This window comes from Scyliorhinus torazame, chromosome 12 (assembly GCF_047496885.1).
Source record: "Scyliorhinus torazame isolate Kashiwa2021f chromosome 12, sScyTor2.1, whole genome shotgun sequence".
Lineage (NCBI taxonomy): Eukaryota > Metazoa > Chordata > Chondrichthyes > Carcharhiniformes > Scyliorhinidae > Scyliorhinus > Scyliorhinus torazame.
The window spans coordinates 107,456,776-107,484,396 of record NC_092718.1 but is presented as its reverse complement, the minus strand read 5'-3'; positions in this window follow the sequence as shown (position 1 = coordinate 107,484,396).

Genomic DNA, 27,621 nt, shown 5'->3' with positions numbered 1-27,621 from the left:
TAATACGAAACCGGATCACTAGAAGGAAAGCCATGCAGCAAACACGAGTCTGTGCAAACTCCACAGGTGCTGTCACCGAGGTCGGAACCGAAAGGTGCTGTGAAGAAGTAGTGAACATCAGCATGCCACTGCGCTACCGTGCGACCTAAATATTAACACTAATGTACATACTAAAAAGCTCATTACTAAAACTAAACTAAGTATTCTGACAGCTGACGGTGACTAGCCTCCTTAAAGACGGAAGTACATTATTGCGATATTATAATAGCACCTCTCCACTGATTCCCTGATTGTCTCTTCGATTTTCTTTAACTGAAGAATGACATTAACTCAGCGAACCAAGCCCAGGCGCTGGGCGAAGCGGGGGCTCGGCATTTGAAAAAAACATCGATTTTGGCGATCAACGAGACAGAGGCCACAACATCCGCCCCCACTCCAGAATGACAAAAAGCCAATCCGATGGAGCAAATATGCTGACCAGAAGACATGTGTCTAATTCGACATGAAGTATCTTCAACATTGCAGTTAAGAAGGAGGCCCAGAAACCAACATGTTGGAACAGAAAATGGGCACGTCGCTAACTCGGCAAAGTGAACAGCAATCACACCAATTCACAGCACGGGAGAAAAATACAATCATCTTTGCCCTGGCCAAGACCGTCCTGTGTAGCCCATTGAACGTAATTAAACTCAACCGAGGTTATGAACACGGGAAGTTGATCCTAAGGAGGGACACCCTCCAAACATCCTCAGTAAGTGTAGGGTCCAATTCAACTTCTAAATTCGCCCTGTGGGATACGACGACCTAATTTTGTCAGATAGGTCCGATATTTTTCACTCGCCAGCTGAGCCATGTGCAGGATTGAAAAAAAGAGGTGCCATGGGAAAGGAAGGAAAAACGTTACGCAATTAATCGCAAACTTGAAAATAATGGACACGAAAATAACTAAAAAGGCTCAAGCTACATCATTAAAATTTACCAGCTAACTCCATAAAACTCCCCACCACGTACAGATATCCAAACCGCCCAGGGCCACTCACTTTCTTCGAATTAAATATTATGTTCAAACCAGAAGGTAGGAAAAAGTGATCACTATCAATAGCAGTAAGCTGGAATAGGGGAAAAGCTCCATGTGCTGTTTCAATTTCTTCCAAACACAAAGCAAGGAAGCCATTCCTAGGTCTGAGGAAAATCTCGCGGGGTTAGGGAAGGGGGGGGGGAGGGGGGGGGGACAAAGACATGACTGTGGAAAAAGGCTTGAAGTCGTGCATGAGCGCGCCTTCATGGGACCCAGGATGGAGGCATGGTCGATGAACAACAATATTTTTTGGAAGTTCACAGCCCAATAACAAAACATTATTATTGGAGACCCAAGCCCCCAGCCAGGCTATCTGTCTCTTTTCGGACATTAAGGATTTTAGGATTCGCACCCGGGAAAAGAAAAGATATCAATTTATTAAAACTGACAAAGAGGTTCTTGCGCTGGAAAATTGGAAGATATTGAAAGAAAAATAACAACCTCGGAAACACATATGTTTTAGTCATTTGAATCTGACTCGGCATAGATTGAGGGCGATAGTTCCACCTCTGCACTACTTTTCAGCATGCTAACAAGGTTTGTGCAATTCTACTTATGATGTGAGGCCCAGATTTGGGGCAGGCGGGCCGCCAGTATGCGAAAGCTCGCACTTGCGAGGCAGAGAGTCAACTTCCGTGATTAGCATTGCCTCCCAGGGGGCTAACTGGAAACTTGGACTCTTGCCTACTTACAGGCCCGAAGGTGTGCAATAGCAACGTGCCGCCTGTTGTGGGTCTGGGTCCATAATATTAAGACGTTGATCACACACATGGAGACAGAGACCGGATGTTGCAACCCACAACGACCAATACCCACCGTTGGCGAGTGGACCTCAACGCTGTGAAAAACGGTTCTATCATCAAGGTGTACACTATTTTAGAAAGAGTGGAGTCCTGACTATGGCCCCCTTTCAGGAAAACAGTGAGAGTGTAATGCGCTGGGACGAACATTCGCCACAGTGGCCTTATATAAGGTGAATGCAGCAAACAAATTGATGACCAAATCATAGTCATCCACAACCCCTACTTATTACTCCCAATCCATCCTTGTCGGTCTATTCAGCCATAAGAAATGCTGTCACTTCACCCGGATAGGTGAAAGGATGACATTTAGCAGCCCCCGTATATTAGCTGACAAGAGCCTGACTATCACAAAGCCTCTCGGATCCTACACAATTATACTGGGGCGACAAGTTTCCAATCCGACCGTCATTACCTTAGGAAGCAGGTTGAGAACTGCGTTCAAAGGCGAGATAAGACAGTCTCAGACAAACGGGTCCTTATCCTTCATCAGAAAGGAGGAGACGCAAGCCTGAGTGACAGTGAGACGTAATGACCCATGGCACATGGAATCATTGAACATGCCCAATCAGAAAGGTGTAAGCTGCTCCCAGAACGTCTTGTAAAATTTAATCAAAAGCTGTACGCACAAGAGATCTTGCCACGATGCATCAGGCCAAGGAAATTATAGATTTCTTCAGGGTGTAACTTCCGGCCAATAAAAATTGCGGGACGTCTAGATAGTCCAAAAAGTTGGACATGTCCGAATTGTCGGCAGGAGACTCCGATCTATAAAGATTGCAGAAAATGGCTTCAAAAGTTACAATGACTTGGCAACGGCCGGAAACGATGTTGTTGCTCTATTTGCGTGTCTAAGGAAGATTTCACCTAGTCGGCAGGGGGGTCAGAGCGTTAGGTTAGAAGGTGTCACAACTGAATGGGACATAGAGGACCAGAATATGAGAATACCATCTCACTGAGGCAGAACAAAAAAGGTGACAAGTGTGAGAAGGAAGGTGGCCAATGCAGGACTGAGGGTGTTGTACCGAGACACGGGCAGTATACAGAAGAATGTAAATGAGCTTGTTGTGCACATTGAAATTGGCCGGTACAATTTTATGGATTTCACAGAGACGTAGTATTACAATAATAATTGGGGACTTCAATATGCAGTTGGACTGGGAAAATAGGTTGGTAGTGGATTCCAAGAAAAGGAGTTTGTGGAATGTCTAAGATACGTTTTTTTTGTTGCTGATGTGACACATCCGACTCGGAAGCACGCAATTCTGGATTCGGTGATGTGTACTGAGGCAACCTTGGTTAGTGATCTTAAGGAGAGGGAACTCCTAGGGTGCAGTGACCACAATATGATATAATTTACCTTGCAGTTTGAAAGGGAGAAGTTGAAAACATATGTCACAGTATTGCAATTAAATAAGAGTAACTACAAAGGCATGATGGACGAGCTGGCCAGAGTTGATTGCAAAACGAGCCTCGCAGGGAAGACAGTGGGCAGCAATGGCAGCTGCTGGGGGCGTTATTCAGGAGGCACAACATAAATTCATCACAAGGAGGTCGACACATGACAAGGCACCATGGCTGAGGAGGGAAGTCAAGGACAGCATAAAAGCCAATGAAAAGCATACAAATTGGCGATGTTTAGTGGGAAGCCAAAGGATTGGAAAGCCTTTAAAAGCGATCAGAGGACAACTAAAAAAGCAATGGGAGGGGGGGGGTGGGGTGGTGTGAAGATGAAATATTAGTTCCAGCTAACTAGTAACATTAAAGAAGAAAGGAAGAGTTTTTTTCAATATATAAAAGGTAAGAGGGAGGCAAAAATAGGCATTATTCCACTGGACAATGTGGCTCGTGAAGTAGTTATAAGAAACAAAGAAATGGCAATTAAAATGAATAGTTACTTTGCATCAGTCTTCACGGTGGAAGGCACCATTGGGGTACCAAATCTGCAGCAGAATCAGGAGGTAGAGGTGAATGTAGTGGCCATCACTAAGGAGAGTGTTCTGGAGAAACTGAAACGTCTGAAGTTGGATAAATCACATGAACCGGATGGTCTACACCCCAGAGTTCTAAAAGTGATAGCTGAGGAGATTGTGGCAGCATTGGCGGTGATTTTCTATGACTCATTGGAGGCATTCCTCGAGAACTGTCCAATCGCTAATGCAACACGGCTGTTTAAGAAGGGATGCAGGCAGCAGAAGGGAGATTATAGGCTGGTTAGACTGACTTCAGTCATTCGCAATATTTTAGAGTCCATTATTAAAGATGAGAGCACGGAGTACTTGGAAGTGCAAGATAATAAATCTGTGTCTGACAAATCTGTTGGAGTTCTTTCAGGAAGTAACAAGTACGTTCGACAAAGGAGAAACAGTGGACGTGATGTATTCAGATTTCCAGAAGGCCTTTGGCATCGGGCCGCATTAGAGACTGTTAAATACGTGAAGAGTTCATAGCGTCAAGGGTAACATCCTGGCATGACTAGAGGATTGGCTGACTGGCTGCAGGCATAGAGTGGGGATAAAGGGGTATTTTTCAGGCTGGCAGCCAATGAATAGTGGTGTGCCTCAGACGTCTGTGCTGGAACCACAACATTTTACAACATACATTAATGATCTGGAAGAAGGAACTGAAAGCGTTGTTTGCAGATAATACAAAGATCTGCATACGGACAGATAGTATCGAGGAAGCTGGGCTGCTGCAGTTGGGCTTCGGCAGTCCAGGCGAGTGGGCAAAGAAGTGGCAGATGGAATACCAGGTGGAAAAGTGTGAGGATATGCATTTTGGAAGTAGGAATGGAGGCATACACTATATTCGAAATGGCGAAATGCTGGGAAATCAGAAGCACAAACCGACACGGAAGTCCTTGTTCAAGATTATCTTAAGGTTATCGTGCAGGTCCCGTCGGCAGTTAGGATGGCAAACACAATGTTCGCATTCATGCCGAGAGGACTAAAATACAGGACCGGGGATGTACTTCCGAGGCAGTATAAGGCTCTGGTCAGACCGCATTTGGAGTGTTATGAGCAGTTGTCTGCCCCGTTTCTGAGGAACGATGTACTGGCATTGGAAAGTATCCAGAGGCGGTTCACAAGAATGTTCCCTGGAATGATGAACTTGTCATATGAGGAAGGGTTACGTATGCTGGATTTGTACACATTGGGGTTTCGAACGATGAGCGGATATCTTTAAGTTATTGAAACTTATAGGATACTGCGAGGCCTGGATAAGGTGGACATGGAGAGGCTGTTTCCACTTGTAGGAAAAACTTGTACCAGACGACACAATGTCAGACTAAAGGGGCGATCATTCAAAACATGGATGAGCAGGACTTACGTCAGCCAGAGGGCGCCGAATCTGTGGAACTCTTTGCCGCAGACGTCTGTGGAGGACAAATCACTGAATGCCTTCAAGACAGAGATAGATAGGTGCTTGATTAATAGGGGGAATCAGGGGTTTTGAGGAGAAGGCAGGAGAATGGTGATGAGACAAATATCACGCATGATTGAATAGCGGAGCAGACACGATGGACCGAGTGCCCTAATTTTTCTCCGATGTCATATGGTCTTATGGTCTTCTGGCAGTCCGCGTGACCTTCACATTTATTAGGCTGAAGACGCCTGGCCTTCTCCCGACTCATAAATAATGACTTTGGAGCATGTCAACTGTTGGACCGCCAGACTGGTAGGTGGTAGCTGGAATCGGGATGATTTGTTTTTCTATTTTCAGGAGCTATGGAAGAAGATCGATTCAGTATTGGTGATCCGCCTGTAGAATGGAATCTACAAGCCTCTGCTGCTCCCACTTCGTATTCTTCGCCATATATGCCCGTTAAGTGATGACCCCGCAAGACACGACTGGCTGAGAATCCTCCTACAGCATGGAAGGTGAGGTTGACTTGGACCTGCTTAAATTTACATCGTCGTCTGTGGAGTAGGGCACCTGATCACCTTTTGGTAATATACGCCAACAGTGTAGCGTCTATTTGTCTGGGTGGAGGTTCAGTGGGGCCAGACTCTGGCAACAGATCGATAAAATGAGGGACGTGGTTCAAAATGTCAATTGCTGATTAAACAGTTGCCACCGCCAAAGAAACGAGAGCCCGACAGAAAAGAAAATTAACAAATCGGTACGTAAGTGAGCATGTTGGAAAGGTGAAGAAAAAGAAAAATCTCAATCCACCATCCGAAAAAAGTGTCATGGAGTAACCTCCCTAACCCCCACGCCTCTCCGTTTCTGAGCATTGAACGATGTCAGATAAAACTGAGATTTTGGCTAGGAACAATCCAATCTGCGGACGAAACACAGTTCAGTTCACCACCTAGAATAAGGCGATGTGAGTCGGAAGAAAGATTTAAAGCCTGCAACTAATTCTGAAATCATAGACCTTACAAATTCGTTGCGTAAGCAGTGGCCATGATAACCCAGTCATCGGCAGGACGTCACAGAAAATAACAGAACGACAATTACCGTGGTCTATAATTTGGAAAGAAGAAACTGAACTATTTCCTATCGATCAAATCGCCATATTCCTGGCCCTGTCATTGAACGCAGACTGGAAAACCTACTGCACCGACCCTATGCACTGCCTCGTCTGATCCATGATCAGCCATGAGTGTCCTGCAAGAAAATCATCGCATTTCAACCTATTAAGATGGCCAAATGCCTGGTCCCTTTAACTCTGTCAGTCAAGCCCCGAACATTTCAAGTGGCCAAAATGACGGAAGGTCTCCCTCCGCCCCTTCATCTGTAGCCAGCCATTTCCACCCAGAGAAATCAATCAAGAAACATTCAAAATATCTAAGAAAACGTCCCGCCCACGATATCCACTACGCCTCAGCAGAAAACTGGAGAAAGATAAACCAGCTGACACGGTCAGCAAACAACTCCAACTCCCACCCACATTCCGTCCCAATCTCCAAGATTCCTCCAATCTTGGATGCACTCACACTCAAAAGCAAACAAGGGCGTGGCAAACAAATGTGCATTCCAACATTAAAACTACATTGAACCAAATCAAACAAAACAAAAGATCTAATCTCATTTTCTAAAAAAAAACAAATCAACTGAGCTTCAGCGATTCCTCCGAAACCACGAACGTTAACCAACTCCTCAGTTAGCAGGTGGACTCCCAACTGAAGAAAAATAAATATCAATTAATGTTAACAGAAGTCCATCTATCGTGCAGTGCCAAGGAAACATACGTTAATATAGCACAAACCAAAGAACTAGGGAACCTAAAATCCAAACAAAGATAGAAAGACCAGAACTTGAAGCGGACAGTAAAACAAACATACAAGAAGGAAAAACAATTCAAGATGTCCGGGAAAACAGCCAAACATCAAGTTACACGGTTCCAAACTCGTGTTTTTTTTTAACAAATACGTCTGCATCTCAAATCTAATGTTTCTGAAATTTGACTCTGAGGCATGCAGGATAGACCATCACAAATCTCACTACCATCTTCTGCAGTGCTGTCTCTCCTCCATTACTCAGCTCCCTTTGCCAAATTCGCACCCATGTCCTGATATAGCCTGGTGGACTGTCCCTCCCAGGTAAACACGTGGTTCTTTCTCAGCCATCGAAGAACCCTCCCCTTCACTGTATAAATGTGGAACCTAGCAATCATCACACACGGTGGATCTTTAGAGTGAGACTCCGGCTGAAAGAGTGATGGCCTGGTCTACTTCAGGCGGGATGGTTATCCAACTACAACCACCATTTCGCTGAACATATTCGAAAAATCTTCTATGGGGGTATGGATCTCGATCCGTTCCGCACTATCTGAATATTCTGCCTCCTCAGCATGTTTTCCAGTTCATTCAGCTAGATTTTTTTGCATCTTATTGATATCAAATGTCGAAGTCAGCTCACTCTTCAGAGCGGCGTTTGAATCATGATGATCTGACAAAGCCGGCTCCATACTCTTGATTGTGATCCTAGACACTCTCGAGAGTTCCACAGTCTCAGTAGTTTTGCCAGAGTTGCACGAATGGGTGACAAGGTATGTCAACTGCCCGGCCTAAGATCGCAAGAAACGTCAGAGTGTGGTGAACTCAGCCAAACGCATCACACAAGCTTGGCACCCGCACATTGATTCTGTTTATCGTCCCGTTGTCTCAGGAACGCAGATAGCAATGTCAGAGAGACCTGCTACCCACGCTTCGCGTTATTCCAGACCCTTCCATCAGGCAGAATATATAGAAGCCTGAAGACCCTCACATCCAGACACAGGAACAGGCCCTTCCCCACAGCTACAAGACTCCACAACGACGCTCCCTTAGACTAGTCTGTTCCCATTGAGAACAGTATTCACGCCGCCTATGCCGCTCTTGCTCATGTATTTGCTTTGTTTGGACCCTTGTTTCACACTGTAACCAATCGCTATTTGTCGATGTATCATTAAGTTAATGTATTCTGTCGATTATTCATGTTTTGTCTACAATGTACGTACTGTGTACGTGTCCTTGGCCGCAGAACAATACTTTTAACTGTACAACGGAACATATGGCAATAAATTAAAACAAATCAAGGACTCCTGGATTAATCTAATAAGACTCTCCGAGTTGCTTATTCGGTGTAATTGTGAAGCTCGGCTGATAGTGCAGTGGACAGAGTGAAAGGCGTGGGGCGCGATTCTCCATCGCCCGACGCCGATATCGTAACCGGCGATTGACAGAGAATCTCTTTGGACACCCAAATCAGAGCGGAGCCGGTTCACACAGGTTTTCGAGTCTCCGCCCCCCTCCAAAATGGCGCCGTGGCGTCATGGCATCACGCGCCGCACGCCGCAGAAACGACGCTGGCGTGTCATCGGCAGGCCTTCCTTTGATACTCCGCCCCCGATGGGCCGAATTTCAGACCATGCGGTTGATGTTCGGAAATCCAGAGTTGCGGCTGCCAGTGGTGCTCGCGCTGCCACACTCGACCAGGATCCATGCCGCTAGCCTGGGGGGGGGGGGGGGGGGGGGGAGGGCGGGGTGGGGGTGGGAGGGGGGGGGGCGGAGTGGGGTGTGCGCTTCCGTCAGGGCTGCTAGGTCGAGTCCGGGAGTCCAGGCGTGGCCTGTCGGGTCGCATTTGGCGGCTCTGTTCAACGAATGTACGGCGTGAGTTGTACGGCATGACCGTTGCAGGATATCGATGTGCTCATGCGTGATCACGGATCATTCTCCGACCAGTTTTGACGCATGAGCCGGGAGTTTCACCAAGCACCTTACCGGACCTGGAATTGGCGAGGGTTCGACGCACATTTTGGCGCCGTAAAACACCCACGGATTTTCAGTTTCAGCCCGGACTGAACCAATGAAACACAGAATCCATCCCATCAACTCTTGGTTTTACTTGCCGATGAGCTCTGAGAACCCCTGGCTGCTCTCTTTGATTCTACTCAAAGACCTCCTGGTCTGGATTCTGCTTTTCAGCGGCTATGTGCCTGGCGTTTTTCAACGCCAAAATCGGCTCCGATTCCTCACTGATTCCAGGACGAGTGAGGGACTAGCAGTGCCGCCGAGTGCAAGTCCAGACTCCCGCGCGGAAACCGGCAGAATTGCCAGGTCACTGGCCATGCATGCACATGGTAATGACCAGTAGCAGTTGCGCGGTACAACATGGCGCTGGCCGTGCGTGGATGTGACCCACCAAAAGCGACCACACAGGTCACCCCCTGGACACCCACCGCCAGTCAACCGAGAATTCGCCGAAGCCCCGACCGCCAGCGGTACGGATCCCGGCCGATTGTGGCGGCGCTGGACACAGTCGGCAGCCGCTTCGCGGTTTCCCGACCGCACAGACGACAGGTCAACTGCGCAGCCTGATGTTCGGCCCTTCGGGAGTGGAGCATCGCGGGAGAGCCTGCCGAAGATGCGCCAATGCCGTTGTAATGACGTGCAGAGCGCGACGGCATGGCTCCATTTCAGATCGGGCAGAGACACGAAAACCGGCGTCAAACCGATGCCACCCACGATCTGTGCATCGGAAGGGATTCTCCGCCCAATCGCCGATTATGATATCGGTGTCGGACAAGGAGAGTCCCGCCCCCGGCCTTTGATTACACTCGGAACCTCAGCATTGAGAGAACTCTACCTCAATGATTGTCCTGTGTTTTAGAAGTGCAAACTAAATTTGGCGCCAAAATACTGGGCAGTTCTTTGGCGGGAACCATGGTGTCCACCAATACCCTTACATGACGCCGCGGGAAGGCTCGCCATCATTTTCCTCCCTATCTCTATTAACTATCCCGAAGCTATAATTCTATGATTGTAAAAAAATACATCTGGTGCCCTGAAAACCGACCCGCTTATCTCTTAAGTGGGATTTTGTTGAAATACATCTGAAAGTCCAAAAAGAACACATTCACTAGAGTCTCAAATCTGCTCGTTGCAAGCTTAAATAATTCTCGTCGATTTGTCATGCGTGATTTCCATTTCTAAACGAATGCTGACTCTGTCTGATCCTGCCGTTGTTTACTCACTGATATGCTATAACACATTTGAGATTGGCCGTTCGAAATTCCCTCCTTAACCGATGTCAGGTTTACCGGTCAATAATTCCTGTTTCCTATTTACATCCCTTTTTAAATAGTAGGGTTACATTAGCTACCATCAAATCGCTAGGAACTGAGTCAATAGAATCTTGAAAGATGACCGGCGATGCATGAACCTCCTCCACTGTTTGGATTGCGGATTATCAATACCAAGGGATTCATCACCCTTCACTTCTACTCAATTTCAGCAACAGCATTTTTCTACGATTTCACAGTAATTACCTCAAAATATGTTCTTGATCCTCTTCCTTCTTTACATTGCCTCGGAAACCGTTTTGCTTTATCCGAGCCTGAGCATACACGTTTGCAATTACACGTTGGCCTGTATATGTCCATGTTCCACACATATAGATTCCAACGAAATTCACATATTGTCTTCCTCTTCTGTGAAAATAAGGTAAACCTTTTTGGTTAAGAGCTATAATAAAGTATTCAGCTTACACCTACTGTTCCGTTGTAGAACAGAAGACTGAAAATATACACAGATGTTCGTATATATCAATAGAAACATATATGCAGCCATAATTGCTATTTATACGGCAATTAAACATGATTGTTCAAGGGTAAAGTCCAGCTGCCAAGGATGAAATCTGATGCAATTTGCCAAACATTCTAGCGCACATTCACCATGCAACCTATGGCTATCCGTATTAATTCATGCTGCTAGTATGAAATATATTCTTGTAAACAATCTTCCAATGGCATTTTGTAAGTATTTTCTGTCATTATGAAAGTCGTAGGGGTGAGGGCACTGATGTATCCCTTGTTGTTGATGGCAGTCGCGTGTCGATATTAATGACGAAAATGAGGTAGGCGGTATTCATGATTGGTGTACTGATATAGAGTGTGCTGCCTTTTGTGATGATAGGGAAATGTGTCCCAGCGCCTTGTCAAATACAACACTGAACATGACAATCAAGATAATTTCGCTTGTAATGCTCAAGTTGCTGGTGGTAACTATGATGGTGGCGGGAAAACCTGAGAAGAAACATGAGGACAACAATCGAACTGGGTCTCCTCGACCAGCTTTGACCGATTTTCTCCGTATTTAAAAAGTCGAAATGCGTTTTCGAAGAAGATGCCAGAAAGACTCTTTATTTTATTTCATTTTATTTTTTCCAGAATTGGACAATTCACGGAAGCCAAGAGGAGGTGAGAATGCACGTTAAATAGAAAAGAACAAATGTAACTCGGACCTTACCTTTTGTTGTCCATTATGCCAAGCAAATCGGTATTGATTTCTATTGAAAGTTTGCAAATGGTCAAAATTCGATTACCTTAATATCTGACAAGTATTATCAATTAATTAAGTAATTGTACCTCCAGGAAACTAATGCATTAAAAATAAAGTTGTCGCACAATGTATTTCCTCTGTTCTCAGTCGCACACAAGGCCGGTTCATCCGTCGTCCAGTTACTCAATTGCATTTAGCTTTGATTCCAACCTGTTACATATTACCAATAATTTACAGCTCCAATCTTGAGTCGCATACTCGTATGTGCATAATACTGAAATGTCAAAGAAACTAACAGGTTTAACGTCTTAAACAAGCCATGTGACCACAAAATCAGACACGTTAAAGCAAGCTATTCCAATAATATTTCGGTAGAAAAAGAGGCAGTCCCGCATGTGGGGACGTCCATTAGTTGCAGCAGGCACTCAACGAAACGGCGCTCAGTGTGTACTCACTCTCGAGACATCATCTGGAGTATTGTATCCAGTTTTGGTCTCCTTATTTGAGGAGGTGGTCGTGCATTGAAGGCAATTCAAAGAGCGTTCACCAGATTTACTCGTTGTTGAAAGGATTTGCGTGTGAGGAGATTAAACGGTTTGATTACATACTCGCTGGAGTTCAGTAGGAGGAGAGGGTATCTGATCGAGGCTTATAAAATGCTAAAAGGGAGTGATAAAGTAAATGTTCCACCTTGTTTGGCAATCGACAACGAGAGGTCATTGCCAAAGTTTGAAAGGCCATAGGTTTAGAACTGAGATTAGGTTGAACTACTTCTCGCAGAGGCTGGTGAATATGTGGAATTTTCTGTCCTATCATGCGGTGGCTTTCGAGTAATTAAATGGTCCACAGAAGAAGATGGATATCTTTCTGACATAAATCTGCTTCATGGGTTATGTTACGATTGAATGGCGGAGCAGGCTCGAAGGGCGAAATTGCCTACTTCTGTTCCAAATTACTATGGCCCGCCAGGATTACGTGCATGCAAACAAATTCTGTGAAAAGGGAACAGAAAACCGAGCCGTGCCCTCAACGTCTAAAGTCTACGTCGATCAGGTCCAGATGCAGGGTAAGAAACATATCTTCCACTGACCCGTTTCCCTACACACCAACTGGGCAATCATCCGAAGCCTGGATCTGAAATGCAAAACAAGTGAAGAGCATCCCATTCAACGTCCTAAATTCGTAGAGCACATGACTGCTGCGTGCCACGTCCTGCATGCCAACATACCCAAGTCTAATACATTTCTGTGGAGCTAATTGGGATCATTTGAGAATTCAAGAATCTCATCCTTCTAAGATACGCTGACATATGTTCTTAATTCAACAATAACCTCTCGCAATAACGCCCTGCTCTGACGTAATTGTAACTCAACATTTCATCAGATACCATTTGCAACTGTCCCACCTATGAAGCGGTTACGCAGTAGATACAATTTCAAATAGAATGAAATCATATCTGACGTCTCACATTGGTATACAAAGTTACCACAGATAACTGTTAATTGACTTCCCGGTTATCGCAGTTGCCTTCATGGGAACTTTCCCTAAATGTTCTGCGACTGGCAGAGGTTAAGTGACCTCACCTTCAAGATTCCCGTGTTTTGAATTCGCAATTTAGAATCTCCATATTATTTTACATATTCTTATCTTGAGTTTTCTTTCCAAGTGTATGACCTTATAATCATTTGCATGTGATTTCAGTTATATATTTGTTGCTCATACTGTGAGGTTTTCAATATCCACTTCCAGGATGCTGGTTTCCACCTGATTGTGTGTTATCAGCCGTAAAAGTGGTAAAATGTATTTCGAGAACATCTCCCATGTGTGTGATGTCAGTAGAAATGTCTCTTTATTAACTGAAGCAATTACAAGATTAATTTCCGTTTTTAATCCAGATCACGCTACATGCCAGGCATTTCTAAATGATGCCGGTAAAACCGAAATTATGTTTGTGCGCATTGTATTGATATATTACCTGACAATGTTGTCAACATTCAGGATTAGTAACATTTTCTGTTGGCAAACAAAATACATGGGCATGTTTCAAAGTTACTTTTAACGTCCAGGTGTCAACTCAAATTTGCATATTCGCAATACTTCGCCTCATCCAGAACTGTGCAGTGTATTACTTCATTCATTCACTTTCAAAATTCCCCAACATGTCGCCTGTCATGCACTGATAAATATCGCCATTCATGTATTGATAAATGTGTGTACTTTTATTGCTGTTATTTGTCAGCATTCCAGCATGTATACAAGCCAACTCATCCACGTTCAAACAAAACGCAATAATTGTCTTTGTCATCATCTCCTATTATGCAATTATTTATATCTCATCTCCTTCGCTTTGTTGATGTTTCGGTATATTATCTGACCAGTTTTTCAATTCAATCAGCAACAAGCCGCTGAAGCAAATTGCGATTTTTGATCAATTGAAACGAATGCACAAAGGTGTACTGTTAAAGTGTTATTAACATCCAGCAGTATTTATCTGTGGATGCGTCGTTCGTAATCAGGTGCTCGTCAATCGGACCATTCTTGCTCCAAAACACTGTCAATAAGTACATTTGAAAATGATTTGCAGGAAGCATTGCACTTTAGTTATCAACCAGCTCTATTTATTGATGTCGTATTCATGTACAATTTCGAAGATTACTCACGCCTGAACAGTCGTAGTGGAGCACTGGCATTTCGCTATTATGCTAAATCATCACTGGGCAAATTGACCAATGAGCTGCAAAAGGAAATGGTAATTTCTGGCGAAATTTTTTAAAAGCAGTTCTATGACGGAACAAATGACAATTGATGTGTGGTAGATATAGCAAACACAGTAATACAAATGTAAAGGCAATACAAATAAGCAAGATGTTTTACTGAGGTCATCAATTAAGGAATGTTTTAAATAATACTTTGGGGCTTTTAAATCTGGAGGATCAGGAACGTTAATAATCGTTATTGGGTCATAACAGCCGAATACGCCATAATCGTGAGGTGATTGTTCGTTGGGGCGAGGGACCTGGGCATAAAAAATGAGCTGGGAAACCCATTTCAATTTCCCAGGTAATGTCTGTATGGCATTTGTCGAGAAGCGCAAACTTCCGCTGTGCAATGCTCCTGCTCTGGTAACATTCCTAATTATGCTATTCAAATGAAAGGCCAAAATGCTTGCAATTGTACACACCATTAGTTAAACAGAAAAGTTGAAAATTAATTTTAATACCCTACTGACGCCTGTATCACTATTATTCTGACCCAGAATGACATGCTGCAGCACCGCCCTGCGAGGCACGGGAATCGCTGTTCTCCTGCCGGACTCGTCCAGGAGTGGAAACACAAAAGGTCTCTCACTATTTTCCTCAAGGGACGGTCACACAGTCCGCGTTAAACTCGGAGTCTTCCTGCCTTTCCAAGGCTAGCCATATGCGTCCTTGCCGGGTATCATGCCAGGTCCAATGGCGATTCTCCAACTCCCCATCTACTGCAGGTCTAATCCCACCTTATCCCTGCTCTCTTCTCGAAGCCCAACTTGTCCACAACACACATGACACCCTCTCGCGAGACTGCACCAGCTCCACCTCACTAGCATAGGACTGGCACCATTGGCGTCCCAACCCTGAAAACTGCCGAATAAACTTTCACAATTATTTTCTCCCTGCTTGGGATTTTCGAAATTCATAATTTACACCATGCCGCAAAATGCTTAATTATATTCAACGGTTCTGCACACGGCGCTTAGTCCCTGCGACACGCCGCACTGCTTGGATATCGGATGCCCTGAGTGGGAAGGTGTGGCGTGAAAACAATTTACTATGTGACGGGGATCGGGCGGCAATCGTTAGTTGGTTATCAGTACGAAAAACTCAGACCAAGTGGTATCTTAAAGTTACATAGAACGTTTGCCACACAGCACTTGGCGTTATGTTTACGAAAAATGCCTTATGATTTTGAGAAATGTTTTAAGACGCAGCTGCACAGAAGATTCGTAAGGATGACGGCAGAATGATACCTGACAAATGTTCGAGAAAATTGAAGAAACGATTTCCATTTTCCATGGAATGGACCTAATAATGAATAGGGCGACTTCCAGAAGACAACAGAAAATCGTGTTGTGGTAGACAGCAAGATATCCGGGACTGTCCATTTTTTTCGCAGGAGTAAAAGGCTAATGCAACTATGAAATAAATGAAGAGGCACTTCCTCATCCAAAGCGTGGCTAGCATATCGAAATTGTTAAGTCGATTGTTACTTGATCCGCAAGTATATTTGAAATAAAGATATCAGATTAGGACGTCACACATACAGACTTTCAAACGTATGTTATTTTCTTGAGAGTTTGGGTTAATTGATTCAAGGGATATTGTTTTCGATGGTTATGCCTGCATTTATTGGTCATTCCTAATTTTCTTTGAATCTGTGTCAATGTGTCTCTTGATTCGCTGAAGTACCTCTGATGTTCTGCCCTTTGGGAGTTACTGAATATTCCCCCGCGTCAATGAAGGAGCGTCGATACATTTCTTCAGCAATGGATTCCGTTACTTGACGGTGGTTTACTGAAGCGCCTGCTGCCCTTATTCCTCCAGATGGAAGTGATCGGATTGTCGTTAGCAGCTGTCTAAAGTTACATTAATAGTTCCCGCCGTGCATTGTTTTGACGGTAGACACTGTTGTCACATACGTCGATGAACGAGGGAATGCACGGAGGGAGTGCATGTTGGCGCATTGTTGGCCAATCAATTGGCATAATTGAAGCGTGGATAGCACTGGAATTGTATCATAATCCTTCAGTCCGTTTGGAGCTGCATTCAGCTGCGCAAGTGTTTCATCACATTGGAAGAATGCAACAAGTTATCTGTGTGTTCATATACTGTGATATCTATGATTGGACACACATGTGTTGTGCAAATGTATGGAACTTTGAAGAATAACATTGCTTGAATAGTCAGTCTGGGTGACCTTCAAGGCAAATTATTTGCCCAATTACAGAAGCGAAGATGAAAGCGAAAGAATATGGTACTCAGGATTCGAAAAGTGTGTGTGTTAACACCTCGTAACATATGTGTTTCTCCAATTATTTTATTTTTTTAAAGTTGAGAGCACCCAATTTTTTTTCCAGTTAAGGGGCAATTTAGCGTGGCAAATTCACCTACCCTGGACATCTTCGGGATGTGGGGGCGAAACCCACTCTAAAACGGGGAGAATGTGCATTCTCCACATGGACAGTGACCCGGAGCCGGGATCGAACCTGGGACTCAACAATATGAACCATGCCGCCGCCATGGTGTCCCATGTTTCTCCAATTCTGATTTACCCTCATAGTGGATATAATCGCTCAAGAAATTTTGAATGAATTAGATCAAACGATTTCAGTAAATTCCTGTCCCGCATCAATTTTCCCTGCACTCCCATTCATGGCAATTCGGGTTTTAGCTCATGACCCACGACACAGTGTTCACTCCAGACACTGCAGTTTAGTTATTTGATTGGACTCTACTCTGGTGGTTTTCGCATTGTGGTGGTGTCGTAATTCGGTAAATGTCCTGAGAATTAGACAGAAACACGTTGGGAGGTTTGCCTCTTTTTGCTGGATAACATGTACCATTTAATCAAAACGGCTAATGGCGCCGTCACTACCCAGAAACAAGTGTTGGTAACCTTAAAGACTGCAGATTGTCGAGAACATGTTCAGCCTGTCAGTCGCCATCTTCGGAGAGCGAAACCAATGTATGTTTTCAGACCAACGATATTTCGTCTAAACTTCAAAATGCTGGAGATAACCTGGAAACATAGACAATAGAAGCAGGAGTTGGCTGTTCGAGACTGCTCCGCCATCCATTACGATCATAGCTGATCATCAAGTTCAACATTCTGATGCCGGTTTTCCCCAATATCCCATGGCAACGTTAACCCAAGAGTTATGTATTATTAGTTGGTGACTACCATATCTCTCAGTTTACACCCATTAAATAAATAATCTGCCTCCCTATTTCTTCTACCTAAGCAGAAATCCTCATATCTACCCAGTTCTACTGCATCTGCAATGCATGTGCCCACTCACTCAGCCTATTAAATTCCGCTGAGACATTTCTGCGTCCAAGTCAAAGCTCACCCTCCCACACAACTTGATACTATTTGCTCATTTGGAGATAGTATATTAAATCGCAACACTACGGCGCCTGTTTGCGTACACTGTGGAGAATTCAGAATGTCCAATTCAACTAACAAGCACGTCTTTCACGACGTGTGGGAGGACATAGAAGTACCCATAGGAAACCTATACAGACAAGGGTAGAACGTGCAGACTCTCAACAGTCAGTGACCAAACCCGGAAATCGACCCCAGGTCCCTGGCGTTGTGAGGCAACTGTGCTAACCACGGTGCTACCTTGCCGCCCTTTAGTTCACTCGACAAATCATTAATATATAATGAGAACAGTTGTGGTCCAAGCACAGATCACTAGGTACCACAGTAGTCACTTCCTGCCTGTCAGAAAAAGACCCATTTATTCCAACGTTTTGCTTCCTGTCAGCTTACCAGCTTTCTGTTCATCTCAAGACACGACACATAATCCAATGCGTTTTGACTTTACATATTAATCAGCTGTGTGAGACCTTGTCTAAAGCCTTCTGGAAGTCTAAGTAAACCACATCCACCGTTTTCCTTGGTCAATTCTATTTCTTACAACTTCAAATATTCTATTAGATTTGTCAAGCACGATTTTCCTTTCGTAAATGCAATTTGACTTTGTCTGAATGCACCACTGCTTTACAAATGTTGTGCTTCGAAACCCTTGATAATGGACACGAGCAACTTCACTGCTAACGGCCTTGGGCTCGTTGGCGAAGTTCACTGTTTTCTCCCTTCCTCCATTGTTGAATAGCCAGTTTACGTTCGTTACATCCAATCTGTAGGAAACATGCCATAGTCTAATGATTTTTGGAAAATGTCCACCGATCGGTCTACTATATCTTGGTGCAACTACTTAAGTACTTTGGGATGGAGATTATCATGGCCTGGAGATTCTTCCACCTTCAATGAAATTAATTTCTAAAAAATGCATTTATTTACTCATACTAATTTCCTTCAGCTCCTCACTAAAACCTGTGTTTTCCAGAACTTCCGGTACATCATTCATGTCTTCCTGTGTGAAGAGAGAAACACATTTCGAATTTATACTCATCAGCTATTACTTTGTTCCCTGTTATGAATTATACTTTTTCTGGCTGTAAGGGGACTACGTTTGTTTTTTTCTTAATCAATCTGTTTTTCTTTCATACCCACATAAACTGTTACTTTTAGTTTTTATGTTCCCGCTAGTTTCCCTTCAAATAAACATTCGCCAGTTACAGAATCGACGATTCATTCACCGTGGTGCCCCTGTGATTGTGCTTTCCAGAAGCTTGCACAGAATATCCTTAATATTTTTGGGAGGACACTTCAAAAGCACCCGCTTGCAGCAATTACGGCGTTGGAAGAAGCAAAGATGAATGTAATTTTATTCATTGGTTGGTCTAAATAAATGACACTACAAAACGTTTCAATTTATTCATGAAAGAATGGAATACATGGAAAAGATATTTGGAAGATTTGGGTGAGCAATACATTTATATGGCATTAATATTTTAGCACGGTTGCACTGATATAAATTGGACTCGGTAGTAACATTGTGTGCTGGACATTAGTTTGGAATCGTGTTGCCCGTTTTGCACGATGCTGCAGCCCATTCCCTTTAAAGGCCTTTACTCCTTCCTGAAAAAAAGTATATTTCGCTGTAGAGAATGCCACATTACAAACACGCGAGCAAATTATTTTTTCTCAGTTCTGAATACGCAATTAAATTAAGGGGCAATTCAGCGTGGCCAATCCACCTAACGTGCACATCTTTGTCTTGTGGGGGTGAAACCCACGCAGCCACCACGGGGAGAATGGGCAAACTCCACACGGACAGTGAACCGGGCCCGGATTCGAACACAGGTCCTCAACGCTGTAGGCAGGAATGAGGCTACCGCGCTGCCACACAAGCGAGCAAATTCAACTGACATCTCTCTCAAATCACTGACGACTAGTGTACAGCAATTGACCTTGACTTTGATCTCTGTTGAATTTAAAAACATGAATCTAAACCTCGGATCATGTTTACAATGATCTTGCGTCGTTTTTACAAACATTGTTGCTGCAATACTTAAGGGAATGTTCGTTGCAACCGTGCACAAAGACCGAACGGGAATCAGTTAACATTTCGGCAAAGCTACCGTTATACCTGCTGTCAATTGCATTTTCAGGTCAGAATGATGACGAGAGTATTTTAGTTCCCTGAATGCTGAAATACAATTACCTTGGATAATGGCTAATGTCAAAAGGCAAAACATAGGCTGACTGTGTTCTTTTCGACCTCTGAATTCACTTTTACTGTTTTCAAATGAACAAAATTCTAAATTATTCGGTAGAAGTTGATGATAACTATTGCGCCCCTTTAAAGATTATCCGCATTGGAGCAGTGCCTTCAATATTGGAACGAATGATTGAATATGTGTAGATCCGGATCGGAAGACAAAACAGAATTGCATGGTCGGTTGTAAATGACCGAGGGATTCATTACGGTATATACAAATAAACAAAACAATAATTACTCTCCCCGACGAGTCATCCTTCTGATTTGCGCACTGGTAAGGGTTCAATGCTACGCGATTTTCCAATAATAATGCAAAACCATGCCACACTTACCAGGGGATCTAATGTTGAGCTGTTTACCGGGAGAAACACAGTCCTTGCCTCTCAAAGGGGTCGTAACGTCTCCCCCCCCTCCCTCCGATGTTAGGAGAAGCGCCCATGCCGTCAGGCCATGACCTTCTTGTTAGTTTTGGGATCGTACGATGGTCTGAATCGACGGGACATGTCCTCAGGTTGTGCAACAAACTGCTGCACGATGTCGGTAGGCAGAGCGTCGAGAGGGGAGCAGTGTGGCTAGCTGAGGCTTCTGACATCTCAGCTTACTGAGGTTCGATGGGCGGAGGCGATTTTAATTGGTGTGGCGATCTAGGTGGCGACCCGGACTGCGGGAGTACCTGGGCTGGAGTACTCCGAGAATGTTCTGGAGGCTCAGGCGTTCCGCGCTGGATGTGGTCCAGCTGGCAACTGGCATCTCACCCCTGTTACAAGACAGAGTAGGAAACCGGCCCAAAGTCTGGAGACAGGATTTGATAATGACGAATTCCTTGCGACTGAGGCCTAAGACGGCCACTGCAGTATCGAGCTCCAGTGTAGTGCCGAGGCCGATCACCTTTTATGTGATACAGATGGGTGCGATCGGGGCTGTAACGCAGTGCAACTTCTGGTGCTGCTCTTCCTGGTCTTCAGCAAAGTATGCTTCGCTTCCAGGGTAGCGGTAACACCTTGGCTTTCGGCAGGGAACGGCGCCCGCACGGCCTTGTCCGGAGTCCCGCCCTTGTTCGCGGCATCTAGCCTGCGGCCGCCATCTTGATTTTCTGTTTCAACGGTATCGTTCTAGTTTCGTGCTGGTCCGACAGAGCCACATCCTTCGCTCCCGCGGTCGTTCCTGATTCGTGGAAACTCACGCTGTTTGGGCCCGGGAGTGAACGGTCAACGGTTGCTTCGGCGGCCAAGGTAGGGAACTGAGAGGCCCTGAAACTTGGACCCCACATTCTGCGCTCTCCCAGGAAATGGCGATGTCCGTCGATCTTTGCAGGGTTAAGTGGGCCTTCGTGAGGGACTTACTTTGGTTATCGGTGTCTCGCATGCCACAGGCAAAATGGCCACGTTGGGATGCCGAACGTGCGGCCCCAACTCACATGAAGCGGAGAGCGCCCTGAAGCGCATCAGGAAATTCGCCATTTGATTCCCCTTGCGACAGCGAGGATATGTGAAAATGCAATAGCAGGCAATTATCGGTGTTATGGGTTAAGATGTGCCTTGACCAGGGCCACTAAAGCCGCTAAAGAAGTCTGGGCTATTCGCGTGTGTGAGGTTCTTAATCAGAGCATAGGTGTGTCCGCCGACTGCAGCCAGCAGGCTAACGGTCTGACCCCCATCCCTAACGATCGCGTTCCACCGAAAAAACGTTTGCACCCATTCGACATATTGAGTTTATTCCCCGGTACAAACATCGAACTTCTCATGATTCCCAATGTTTCTCCGAAAACCGGTCGGACTGGATGCCACTGTTGGCCTGGACGAAGTGGTACAGCGATATTGGGCACGGTACCTAGGGCAGCTCCACTACACCCTCATCGCCAACACAGAACCCGAACCGGATTTAAAAATAGGACCATAGTAGTGCAGAAATCAACAACAGATTAACTCAGGTATCAACAAAATAACAAAACTATAACACTTCTACCCGGAGGGCGACACCTCCTGACGTGCACACGGGCCAGGGCTTTTAGGCTGAGTAATTTATCCTTTCAAGGGGAGCGGGCACCCACATCCCATGGGAGTTGATACTCAGCTGTGCAAGCGGTGAATAGTATGAAGCACAGTCAGGGCCCCAACATGTGTCGTAACAGTATCGATCTCCTTCAACAGGCTGTTGCTCACTTCCAGGATATCTGTTCAATTACCCTGGACAAACCTAGTGTTGCATAATTCACAGAATCTTGGAATCCCTACAGTGCAGATAGAGGCCGTTCGGCACATCGAGTATCTGCATCGACCCTCTGAAAGCGCATCCAGCAATGTCCAATCCCGCCTTCCAATCCTTGAATCCGTCTTAATATACTTCCCGCATCATGCCTTATCACAAATGTGAGATAATGCGTTTTGGAAGGTCTAATGCAGGTGGGGAATATACAGTGAATGGTAGAACCCTCAAGAGTATTGAACGTCAGAGAGATCTAGGTGTACAGATACACAGGTCACTGAAAAGGGCAACACTGGTGGAGAAGGTAGTCAAGAAGGCATAAGGCATTCTTGCCTTCATTGGCCGGGGCATTTCGTATAAGAATTGGCAAGTCATGTTGCAGCTGTATAGAACCTTAGTTAGGCCACACTTGGAGTAAAGTGTTAAATTCTGTTCGCCACACTACCAGAAGCATTTGGAGACTTTAGAGAGGGTGCAGAAGAGATTTACCAGAATGTTGCCTGGCATGGAGGGCATTCGCTATGAGGAGCGGTTGAATAAACTCGGTTTGTTCTCACTGCAACGACGGAGGTTGAGGGGCGACCTGATAGAGGTCTACAAAATTATGAGGGGCATAGACAGAGTGAATAGTCAGAGGGTTTTCCCCAGGGTAGAGGGGTCAATTACTAGGGGTTTAAGGTGCGAGGGGCAAGGTTTACAGTAGATGTACGAGGCAGGTTTTTTACACAGAGGGTAGTGGGTGCCTGGAACTCGCTACCGGAGGAGGTGGTGGAAGCAGGGGCGATAGTGACATTTAAGGGGCATCTTGACAAATACATGAATAGGATGGGAATAGAGGGAAATGGACCCAGGAAGTGTAGAAGATTGTAGTTTAGTCGGGCAGCATGGTCGGCACGGGCTTGGAGGGCCGAAGGGCCTGTTCCTGTGCTGTAATTTTCTTTGTTCTTTGTTTGTTCTTTGTATAATAAATTTTACCCATTTTGCGACCAAAACCATTTTCTATCATTCAGATAGTATTCGCCAGAGGAATATGAGGTTCATTGTATACGCTGGGAAAATAAAACAAGTTTACCCCTTGAGGTGACATGATAGTATGAACACACGGTTTCCACACGTGTGCAGATAAAAAAAACGTTAAATCCAATTTAATATTTACGTTTAGGCAGGTACATCCGAAGCTATTATTTAATTCATATCTCCTATATTGTAGCAATTGTTGCATTCTAATGGGGAATTACACAACAGAAAAAGATTCTGTCCACTGGAGAAGTGTAATTCCACCGGATTCTGCTATTATGGCATGGGAAATGTTCGTCATTACACAGGCAGTAGGTTGAAACTTAAGCTGTTCTTTATTCACGAGACATTGTAACTATGCATTTCTAACCTGAATGAATTGTACTTTTTCAGAAGAAGAGGTTAAATCAAAAGATGAAGGTACTTCCTCAACGGCTTTGCAAAGGAATGTCATTTAGCTCAATGACTATCTGCCCTTCCTTGGACGACTGCATATCGAGAAGAGGATGGCGAATCAGGTTAGGATATAAATCTTGGATCTGCAGATATGATATATTAACTATGTAGTGTAATTGCTAATTATTTTGCATTATCCCTTGTGGTCTGTAGCTTTATGGCACTGGACATTGACTTGCATTCAAGTGTTTTGGGAATGCAGAACTCCAGTTTATGTGAAGGGTTCGGATGTGAGGTAAATTTGGATCCAATTTCGAATTGTCCGGCGTGTTAATTACTCTGTACAACCTCATTGGTGCACACTTCATAGAATCATAGAATCCCTACAGTGCAGATAGAGGCCGTTCGGCACATTGTATGTTTATCGACCCTCTGACCCAACTGTATCCAATCCTGTGACAGTAACTTGAGTAGGGCAGGAATTATCTGGATCGGTGACCAGCCAATTTGCATTCATCAGTCTGCAACAAAGGAATAGAATAGTCGGTCATCCTCGCAGTTTTTGTTGACCCTTTTTCTGCGTACGTTTGTTGCACACGTCGTTTCCTCAGTTCGACAAATGATGTTTCAATTACCATACATACTAAAGTAAGGATGCCCTGATAATGGGCACTAATGCAATCGTTTGCCTTACTGTGTTGCCAGGATTCAACAAATTCAAAATAGAGCGAAATGAACTAGGTAAGGAAAAGAGCACCGATTTCTTCAAAACTTCTGTACGATTATTGGGATATATATGCAGCATAACGGGGGTCCGGTGTTCCGGTCGGAACATGTATGAGTCATTGACCCAGTGTTACAGTGAAAACTCTCCAAAAAATAGGAGCGGCGAGATGTATAATTGAACATATGTCACATCAATTTATGTTTACATGCAAGTTAGCCATACAGTAGCACAAGGTATGCATCTCATAAAATTATTCCCGCACTACTTCCTCGGTCTCATTAATGAAAAATATTTTGCTTTCTCCCTGGACTTTGATAAGTGCTAACCTTTAAAAACACCAATGAAACACATTAAACATGGAAGTCAAATAAAGCGTTTCAGCTCTGTCATGGATAATTTTTTTCTGCTGTATGAGCAAGAAATTTATTGGTGAGTTCATAAATATTACACGTAAATATTATTCTTACATCTTATCATTAATAGGTGACACTTTTGTGGACTCTAGCTCTCTTAACTAGAGAATATGGCAAAGGAAATAACGCCTCTCTCACTTTTCGTCGCATCCCAGGTCATGTATGAAAAAATTCAAACATTGCTGCACCTGAACAAATCTTTCTCTGACCCTTGTATCACACAGAAACCAGAAAAATACCATTTTGTCAGGCAGGCTTCAAATACGTGACTGATATATGCAGACCCATTCCTAAAACAAGAAAATAATCGCCTGATTCCGATTCTCGCCAATTTAATTGTGTGTTCAGACTTGACATTACACCGTTTAATGAATATGTTGGAAGCACGTGCAAATAAATAACTCGGAGATATAATATGAAAATCGGCGCAGTTTGGTGTAGCCAGAGATCTACGAAATAATAATCAAGGATTATCATGTATTCTGAACTAATGGATTATTGCAACTGTAGACATGCAAGGCTATAAAGAAATTCAGCATTCCACAAAGATACCGTCCACAAGCATCCAAAGTCGGCCACATAGGTGTTCTGACGTGGTAGCATTTTATGTTACACAGAATGCACCGGGACAAATTTACAATAGCTCAATATCTTTCTATCCCTACTTTGTACGTCTGCTCAAAGAGAAATAACTCTGATTAAAGTTATGATAGTAAATTCGGATGGGCTTTTATCATGTGTGTTATTTTTCGCTCTGTAAACCATTATTTCGCCTGTCAGTTCGTTGACCGCAATTTGAAGATACAACGTTAGAGGCATGGTTGCGAGATAGATGCAGACGAACATGCACATTCTGAGCAGAAACAAGAAGAGACGATCCAGCTCATTGAGACGCAACACCATTCAATAAGACGATGGATAGTATGCTTACCACAGTCTCCTGCATAATTCCGATTCCCTGGCTAATCAACAATCTATTTTTCACTGCCTTAAAATATCAAAGTATTTGTTCCCAATGGGCTCTGAGAAAATAATTCCAGAGACTCGTGATCCTCTGAGAGGAAGACCCATCTCATATTCTCTTTCTGAAATGAGGATCCTTTTTTAAAAAGCAGAGGATTCTATTTCGTCATTCTCCGCCCAAATCTCCGCACCGCTTTTAGCCACTAAAAACCCAAAGGACCAGAGAGGCTTCAGCGCTGATTCCTCAAACCTTCTGTTGTTAGAAAGCGAAACCTCTCGCACTATTGCTCAGAAGGCAACGCACGTACTGCTGACATTAGGCAAAGAGGCGTTCCATTTAATGTTGTAACAGTTCTATTTCTGTCTTTCATTCAGCAGACCACTACTGTACACAATAATTCCGATTTGTTCTCAGCAGTGTGTTCTTCTACAGCAATGTATATTTGTTATAATCTCCCTATGTTTGTTATAATTTCGCCTTAAAAGACTCGCGAACATTGAAAGGCTCCATGATTTATACATTGCTTTGTACGATTTAAATTTGGCCCGTCGACACATAACTCTGATGAATCTTTAAGAACAATGCTCAAAGTCGAAGCAGCCTGATCATCACCGACCTGTGAAGCCAAACCGCGCCCCAACAGTGATGTCGAACGCTCGGCTGCACAGACCAATCTACCGACGCAGGAAACCGCAAGCAAGGGAACACATCGTCCATCCACACACCGACCAGAGTGAATAACCTTATTGGACACAACTATACCCGTAACACCGCACAGTCGCACCGTCTCCTAAGCTCGAAAAGAAGCAGTCAATCCAGGACGCGTGGAAAACCTGCAACCCTGCATGTGAGAGTGAAACAACGCGGCCCAAAGGTCCTCTGCCTGGCGTACTCCTCACTAATGTCCAATCTTTGGAAAACAAACCAGACAAACTTAAAGCCAGACTTACTCTTCAGAGAGAACTGAGGGGCTTCGGTGTATCCTGCTTCACGGAGATGTGTCTCACTCCTGCTTCACCGGACTGTTTCCGACAACCAGAGGATTGATCAATACACCGGGCAAGGCGAGGGCAGTGGGGTCTGTCTTCTAATCAACAACTCCTGGTGCCTAGATGTAGCAACACTGGAGACTTTCTGCTCCCACCACCTAGAATACCTGAAGCTAAAATGCCACCCCTACTACCTTCCGTGGGAGTTCAGCTTTGTTTTCCTGACGGCTGTTTACATCCCACCCCATGCTGACTTGAAAAGCGCTCTGCTCGGAATATACACCACCACAAATAACCTTGAAACGAAACACCCCGAGGTCTGATTCATGTTGGCTAGTGGCTTCAATCAGGCCAAGCTCAAGAACGTTCTACCAAGTTACCACCAACACGACACGAGTTTCACAAGAGGCCCAAACATCCTGCACCACTGCTACACAAATATCAAACATGCCTACGCTCTATCGCCCGCCCACACTTTGGCAAATCTGACCACAAGACTGAGCTCCTACTCCCGGCTTATAAGGAAATACTGAAGCAGGAAAATCCGTCAAAGAAAGCCGTAAAATGTTGGTCTGAGGCGTCGGATGAACTCCTACTTAGAGTCAGTGGTATTAGAGGTTAGTATTTTTTTTTAAAAGTCTGCAACCAGCCTGAATGAGTACGTGTGTTTCCCAGCCTGAAATCCTGGATGAACAAGGATATCCACTGCTTGCTGAAGGCTAGGTCTGAGGGTCGCAATTCAGGCGACCGTGACCTATGCAACAAAGCCAGAGACAATTTAAAATCAAAAATGCCAAAAGACACCGGATCAAGCTCGAGTCCCAGGCTAGCCAAACGGGCCCCCGTCGATGATGGCAATGTTTGCAAGTCACT